This window comes from Lichenostomus cassidix, chromosome 4, assembly GCF_008360975.1.
Source record: "Lichenostomus cassidix isolate B80296 chromosome 4, HeHo_3.0, whole genome shotgun sequence".
In the NCBI taxonomy this organism is placed as follows: Eukaryota; Metazoa; Chordata; class Aves; order Passeriformes; family Meliphagidae; genus Lichenostomus; species Lichenostomus cassidix.
Window position 1 is genome coordinate 11,963,975 of NC_139484.1, and position 8,726 is coordinate 11,972,700.

Sequence of the window (8,726 nt, forward strand, 5' to 3'; positions counted from 1 at the left end):
GCGCCGCGGGGCGGGGCCGCGCGCGCGCCCAGCCGGCCGGGCCCGGCCGTCCACCGCGCCGCTAGGGGGCGCTGCCGCCGGCAAGGGGGGTAAGGAGCGGTTCTGCCGCCAGGGGGCGCGCGGGCGGGGAAGGGAAGGGAAGGGAAGGGAAGGGAAGGGAAGGGAAGGGAAGGGAAGGGAAGGGAAGGGAAGGGAAGGGAAGGGAAGGGAAGGGAAGGGAAGGGAAGGGAAGGGAAGGGAAGGGAAGGGAAGGGAAGGGAAGGGAAGGGAAGGGAAGGGAAGGGAAGGGAAGGGAAGGGAAGGGAAGGGACAGCTGGGGGGAGGTATTGGGGAGGTGAGGGAACATGGCTTTAATAACATGTGGCTTATGTTCTCCAGGTTGTATATTATCTGTCATCATGCTGCTGCTGCATTCAAGTTGTGTTGCGTATTGATGGTCTTAAAAATATTGAAGTAAAGAGACAGAAAGCTTTTCTTCATGTGAATGAGGTAGGATAACATGAGTGCTGAGAGGTTTAATGTTACAGGGAGAGGCCCATTGCCTCATGTTGGGCAATAGTTTGGACAAAACAAGACCTATCTCCACATGAGATTTTTTTTTTTTAAATATATTTTTTATGTCTAGGAGACTGGTCTTTTTTGGCATAGAAAATCCTCCCTGTATAGCCAGATGAAAAAGTGGGAAGCATGGAGCTATTCTGGGTCAATTTGGACAATCTGTCCTGCCCTGGAGACTCCAATGTTAATCCCTTGGTCATGACAACACCATTTGGTTCAAGGTGCTTTGCCACCAATCTATCAAGTGCTAGTAGCATATAGCACAGAGCAGGAGCAGGAAAGCTGAAGCAGCACAATCCTATAAGACCTTCCTTACATGATCCTGCCTGCAGCACAGCTCTCTCTCCTCCCTCAGTGTACTGAAATCACACCATATCTGCCCAAATCAACTGTGCACTTTTCCTGCTGGAAAATACTGGAAGCTAAGTTGAAGACAAATTCAACTTGTTTGTGCTTCTGGCCTATTACTTTTCTGCCTGTGACCCTACATTAACATTTCCTGATGAATCATCATCTTTAGCTAGTGGGAATATTCCTGTGATCTCAGAGTATCTAAGTTCCCTACCTCACCTAAATTTATCCATGTAATAACTATGTCTGATGTCCTAAGATGATTCCTTCTTGACTGGGCAGATGCCAGCTATTAGACAAGATGATGAAAGAGCAAAGCACTTGGTTATTCCAGTAAAGATTATACATCAGATGTCATGATGTAACCTCCTTTGTGAGACTTTTCTAGGGAAGAACACATAAGGTAAATCCTCCAGTGCTAAATCAAACTTCACACCGAAGTTGAGATCCTCTGTCTTACCCCCCACACACCATTATTCTGTTTTTCCAGCCTTCTCTGGATGCTAGCTGTGATGCTGGAAGCACAGCTGACACTTCGGGGAAGCTCCTGAGCCCTGCTGTGCTGCCTTTGATCAGTGCTGCTCTCAGCACACTGCCAGTCCGTCTGCACATGTTGCAGAGAATTGCTCTCCTTGTGCCCTGCCTGTTCACATGAGTCACGGCTGGGTTTGCTACAGCAAAGTCTGAAAGTCACAGATTACGGGAAATCTATAAAGAAAATGAAACCTGAATGAGATTCTTACCCAAAGCTGAAACAAAAAGTGGTCTTTAGAAATCCAGTTTGAGCCGGAGCCTGGGGGATGCATGTTCATTCTGCAATTTGGCTGCACACTTCCTATTTGCTTTAAGGTGGAAAATGTAAGCTACAGGCTTGCTCAGTTCTGCAGGAAAGAACAGGGTTTCACACAGTGATCCATCCTCAAGGACCACATTATAGGGTCAGAATTTAAGATTAGTCAGCATCAGGAGATTTAGCAGTCAGGTGTGACATCTTCCTTCTGTTACACGTCTAACACCCTATGTGGACATTCTTATTTCAAAAGCAGATTGCTTTTTCAGGATTTTATCAGCATGTTTTTCAACTCAAATCTCAATATTGTTTGGTATCTGGAAAATGTTCTCACTTTTATGTGGGGAGGGTAATATGGATTAATTCATTCTTGCATATTTAGTTTCAGTTTGTGAACTGTTAAAAGGTAGACATTGCCTCTGCTTCTGTGTTTCATGCTAAATTCGGCCACTGAAACTCCAATATTGGGAGGATATATAGAACTTGCTGTAATAAAAGAACAACACAAAAAGCCCAAACACAGATACTTGAACAGAACCTAGGTCACCTATATGGAAAGATGATTATTGCTTTCAGCACCAGCTATCCTCTATCACTGGGATTTTTCATCTAGTGAGAACATTACAGATAAAATGGTGCATGGAGCCCACATGAAGAGATCTCCATTTTTAGAGCTAGCTCAGGTCTTTGACATGGAATTCCCCAAACATTGCCCACATGCAAACCAGCTCATGCTTTGATAAAAATGGTAGAAGAATTCGTGGTGCAGATGATGTTTGGCAGAATTTGTTCTTGTCACTACAACAAAGCTGCCTGCATTGGTCCAGCTCACAGCAGAAATAAGAGCTGCCTTCAGCATCCACAAGCTGATTGGTCCTGGTCCAACAGACTGAGGATAGATGAAATTAATCTGGTTGGGTTCCTCCTTATGTTACCCTTCGAAAATTGCCCCATTTCCCTCTGCCTTTAATTCAGCTGTAAAATGAGATAATATTTACTGATCTGTCTAGAACATGTGAAATTTGCAAAGGAAAAGAACATTTATAAATTACATATATTTATTTTACCAAGTACACCACAGTAAGGATAAAAGATAAAAGATTCTGAGGCAGCAGACACACAGTTCTTAGGTCTGTAAAACAAGCCTAAGTAGAGCAGTAATTTGCTCAGTACTCTTTCATGGTAATGAGCTTTTCTATCAAGAGGATGTCTGGTGTTGTTTCAACCATTTTCTTGGAATTAGTATTGCCATTTTCCAAACTGAGCACGTGGAATAATCTCTGCAGCAGGCTAAAGTACTACTGTGAACTAAAAACTACACTGCCACTAAAAGGCTGGCTTCTGTGATCAGCAAACACAAGCCTCCCATCTAGAATGAAGCTAGATCTCTCCCTTTGTGTTTGAATCATTTCACAATGGGATGTGATTAGCTGCTGTTCTTGCTGTATGCAAAGATCTCTCTCTCTTCCACTTCCCCAAAAGCAAGCAAAATCATTACCCCAGAAGAGCTGTAGGAACTGTGATTCATTTCATGCAATGGCTCCATTAGCTAGCTATGCAGCACTGTCAACACACAACTATTAAATAATTGAATCTCAAAAACTAAGCAGACTGGCCTCAAATTGGATATAAGACCATGTAGATGCAGTTCCTTTCCTGTATTTTATACTTAAGAACATTGCAAGCAAGTTGCATTTTCATTGCATGCAGGTTAGGTTTCCTTTTCATATTTTTACCTCCAGAAGTTTAGTTGCCCAGAGAAGAAAGCTGAGAGTGTCCTGCTTTCACTTGACTCTGAGACCTGGCACCTTAAGTGGCTTCTGCTGGTGTTTATTGAAAATAGCTACCTGTCCATGGTGGGCAAAGTCTTCGAGAGAAAAATAAGTTAAGGAAACAAATCACATTTATAACAGAATCAGTGGGGTAAATTTGTGATAGCATAATGTTCATATTATAAAACTACTACTAAATGAGCATGGTATTACTTTCTAATCTAACTAATGTCCAAGAATTTTACAATGTAACCATTACATTTTGAAAGCAGGTGCTATTGTAATTGCCTAAGTAATTGCAGTGTCCTACTAACAGCATGTATTATTGTTGATTTTTAAAATTCCCTGCAGCTTAGAATGGCACTTATTGTTGCAGATTGTAGGGAATTAATTTTGAAAAGAATGAAAACAGGAATGTAAAGAAAAATGGCAAGATTTCTAAGAATTGCATCAGGTTCCTACTTGGCAACTTTGTGCAGGAGAGAACAGAACAGCAGACACTGTTTTTATTTTTTCGAGAAAAATGCCATACTTTGATCTCTCAGCCATGAGTTTAACACTTTAATTACTTTCTCTGAGTGCCACTGCTGAGAAGTGGGAAATGTTACCCCTGAGTTGACTATAAAACAAAGTTGAAGAAACCCCCAATTCAAGAAAAAATAAGTGTATTCACTGATAACTTCCCAGATATCCCCAACCAAAGTTCAGTTATTTTCTGCTTACGTTGTATGGGTGTTTCCAAGCTGGAGCTGTCTTTTTATGAAGCGGTTATCACAGGTAGTGCTTTCTACAGCTACTCTAAGAGTTGTAGAAATAGCACCAGATAAAACTATGAATATCCACTCAGTTACCCTAAGTTGCATAACTGCATTTATTTAAAGCACAGAAAGCAATGAGTTATACGACATGAAACTATTGTAAGCAACATCAGTCAAGTAGCACTAACAATGCACAAGAAAGTACATAGTGAATTTAATATTGCAATGAGTTTTACATTTTGACCCACTACACGAATCATCCAGTTTTTCCATCCACACTGGGTAGCTGATCCGGTATGTGTTGCTCATGAGGATCCAGAGTGTTCTGATTGCAGGTTACATACAGACTTGCATAGATTTGGAGCTTTATTGGCTTCAAGAGAGCTGCTATTTCACAAGTTTTACTCAAATCAGAACAAGCATCCTTAGGATTCAGTAATATGTACATAAGAGACCAGATATGTTATTGATTTGTGGCAGGTTCTGCCTGGTTTGTTGCAATAAACCAGACTGCAAAATCCCCATATTGTCCCCTGGGAGGAAGCTGCAGTGATGGAAAACAGATACATCCTCCCCTTCACTAAAGGACCTACAGAGGACAAAGCTGACATAATCTGGGAAGTACACACTGTTAAATGAACAGATGCAAAGTGAACCCACTATCAAAATACTACAAGCTGTGCTCATGATGGGAATTCTGGGGACAAGAAGCTATATGTATGTCAGGATATTCTCAGCAGCAGACCACTCACCTTTCCTTTTCAAACTGCATTGATCAGTGCAGTTATATTCTTCACCAGATAACTGAGGGTATATTTATTCTCTTAGTACTTTACTCCCTTGGCATAAGAGCAGTCACTGAAAGATGCTTCCTTCATTTTGGAAGGCAGAGGTGAGAATGCCACAAGACTAATTCCTGTGACGTAATGTGCATTCATTGGCAGTGGCTAATTATAGCACAGGAAAAACTACCAGCTTCCCCTGCTGAGGACAGAGTAGATGATCTCTGCTGTAGGACTGCACTCCACTCTTAAGTTCTTCCTGTGTCCCAATGCCCAGTGACACTGCAGTGAAACAGCAGGTTGTCATTCCTTCTCAGACTGCTGTGCAACAACAGCACTGAGGAGATTTCTGAACCTGGCTCCCCTTTTCAAGGTTAGACAGGTCTGGCATTCACAGTAACCCACACTCATTCTCTGGCATCTCACAAGAATAAAAAAGAGCAAAAAAACCCACCAAAAAATCCCACCAAAAAACCTCCAAAAACCCAACCCCAAAACACCATGCCTGTTCAATTTAGACAAGTGTATGTCCAACAGATGGAGATGAAAGCAAGAAAAAAGTGGCTCTCTTGATTCCAAGGCAATAACATGGAATAGTATTACAGTTGGTAAATAAGATTAATACAGCCTCATTTATGCCTATCTTACAAATGCTTTAACTCTTCAATTTTTTCCAGACATTCCCCATCCTCTGGACCGTAACTCAGTTATAGCACAGTGCACTTCTAAATCTACATAGCTGGCTATTCCCTAGAGTTCTAAGTTGCTTCCTCGCTTACTTTTCAAGATATTGCCACAAATTTATATAAATTCTGTACTCCACCCCAGTGCACAGAGCTGTAAAGTCTGTAAATAGGTTTTTTTAAAATAAATTGTTTTCTCTGCTGATTTAAAGGGGAAAAAAGTGACTAACACAAAATGTAGGATATAAACATATCACCCCAAAATTTACAAAACTTACTTTACAGGAGATGTAATCCTAATGGCTGTGAAAGGTACATGATAATTAAGAGGCATTCATGTTGAACAACATGCTAGGAGAGTGCTTTTGGAAACTAGGAAAGGATCCTAGTGCTCCCTTTGTTGCAGAACAGGAAGTCTTTTATCAGAAATTAATTCTGTGATAGTGTTTAATTAATTGAAACACTTGAGAATTTTTTTAACTGCTTTCCCAAGAGAAATTAAATTATTTTTGTTATAATCATAACAAATCATTTTGTTATAATCATAACAGAAATGTTATGATTATTCAGAAAACAAGTACAGTAGAAACCAATGATGCACATAATCCCTCAAATTGCCTGTCCAACATGATTTGATACTGTCAAATATCCTGAATGATGAATGTGTAAGGGTATCATTTAGTCTCCAAGTACCTGAGTCCTCCATTTCTGTTTGTGGCAGTGCTTTTCTAATATGGGAGCTAAACAGAGATCCTAAAATCATTTCAGATAAGTCACCAAATAGTCTGGAAGGAAATTATCTTTTGTGCTGTTTTTTTGAATTTAAATCACTATGTCTGAGGAAATTAGTATCTTGGATCCCCCTACCAACTCCTTAAGTGAGTATTTTTCAGGGGGTATTTCTTTAATAAGATGATGTCCCATTTTCCAAAGCAAAGCAAAACAATTTGCAGTCCTCATTGTCTTTACAAAAACAAGTTCACATCTATTGCTTGGAAAAGTGACAAATAGATGTAAAATTTTTTGAAAAACTGAAAAGCATGCTTGACCTTGAAGAATAAAAATCACTTGGAGTACAGAAATCAGGTTGCCTTTGCTTTATGATTTGCAAAATTTTCAGCAACCTGGCCATATTTCATGACTACCATGTCACAACCCAGCTTCTCAGAAATACTGCCCTGGTCCATCCCCCTAACCATAATGATCAAATAACTGCCTAATTTCAGTATTGGTGACTTAGAGTCATCAACAATATTTACCAAATTACAATAAGACAGCAAACAAGAATAACATGCCATCCTTCTAAAATATATATTTGGCTGTAATTATCTAGATATTTGAGGTCTAAGTAAGCTCCTGGATACCTTGTGATTAACTGGGAAATACCAAAGAAAAGATCAGGCAAATCTTTAAAGATGAGATTGCTCAAAAGGACAGAAAGAAAAGTAGAATGACTTCTAGTTCCTCATGATAGTTGGCTGGTTGAATCCCTTGTCTAAATAAACAGCATATACTTCTGACAGTTCAAAGACAACCAAACCAAACAAACACACAAACAAAAAGCCCTGAAGTATTTCTGTGGACTTTCTTATTTTCTTAAATCATTAAATTAAGTCAATTCAGCATCAAACAATTAAAACACAGCACACTACAAGACTGTAATAATTTCCCCAGAGAAACATAGCATTACTCTGTATGAAACACAATGGGATAAAACAAAAATAAGAGAGAAAGAATGTTCAAGAAAGAAAAAACCCTCTCAATGAGGAGTGAGAGAAAGTCAACCTCCTGCCTCAGCTGAAATGTAATGTTTCTTTAGCTACAAATATGTGAACAATTCACCAGCAGGACTGCCCCAGAAGAAGGAGGAATGGCCAGGAGAGGTAGTTTGCTGCGGGCCATTTGTGACATCAATGGCACTAAGGCTCCTAACTCAGTGAGGGTCCCTGCCCCAGGTGTTCTGGAAACACTGGCTGATCTCTACAGGGAAAACTACTGAGATAAAAGGTGTACGACGACGTACACCATCAGTGTCCTGTTTAGCTCAGGCTAACTAATTCCTTGTCCCTCTAGTCAAAGAGTGAAAATTGTACTTTGCATGTAGCCAGGCAGGTGAATGGAAGCCTGCACTTCAATCCACACAGTGTGTTGTGACCCCTGAACAGCCGTGCCCATACTGGGGAGCCTGTGAAACACCTTAACTGGCCTGTTTAAGTAATTACTTCTAAGCATTAACATTTTATCTGAACTAGCAACTTTTAAAGTATATTAGGTACATTGGTCAAATGATTTGTTAAACCCAAACACTCCTCAAAGGTTGTGGTTTGCTTAGTACATTTGCATCCTGGAACAAGCACTGGAGTAGCAACCGAATTAGGATGGTCCAGATCTGACTAGTAATCAATTACATCAAAGTAATAAAAATAGACATATCTTGAAAGCGCTCCAGAGAGTCCTTTGATGTCTCTTTCAGTAAACACAATAGGTCAAATTACGTACTGCTGAAAACTGCTGTTAGGAGCATGGTCATTCTCGGTAACAGTGCAACCCGTACAGACTTAGCTTGCAGTCTGAAGGCAGCCTGGGGGGACAAAAAACAGGTATAACAAGGAAAAGCAACCACCTCCAAAGGGATAGGGTAAAGTAGGTCACCATCAAACACCTTTCTGACAAGGCCTCCAACTGATGTGCCCTGGAGTTGCTCCAGAGAGAGGTTTTGCCTGCTGAATTCAGCCTGTGTTACCTTATTTTAGCAACTGTGGCTAATTGCTGAGCCCTTCACACCCCTATTTTAAGCTGCTATTTTGCCATGTATGTTTATATTATCTGTGTTTATTCAGGCATGTAAAGAATTCATACAGGAGAAGGAAACAGAGGTAGGTAGTAACTGCACAACAATAAAAATTTTCAGTTTTCAAATTTGGCATCATAATTTCACCATGTACATGCTCATCTGACTTTCATGCTTCAATATCGGTAGAGTTGAATCAGCACAGAAAACGAACATTCTTGTTGACAAAAACTGCTGGTGA

General features: G+C 40.4%; 1 long non-coding RNA gene across 1 annotated transcript; it reads right to left on the bottom strand.

The window, feature by feature from the left end:
• Positions 1-4,324: 4,324 nt before the first annotated feature.
• LOC146437879 (uncharacterized) lies at positions 4,325-8,725 on the bottom strand. The gene is made up of 2 exons (XR_014851578.1): positions 8,640-8,725; positions 4,325-8,275 (listed from the first exon to the last, which is right to left on the bottom strand). It is a non-coding gene; the product is annotated as an uncharacterized LOC146437879 (long non-coding RNA).
• Between the last annotated feature and the right edge of the window lies 1 nt (position 8,726).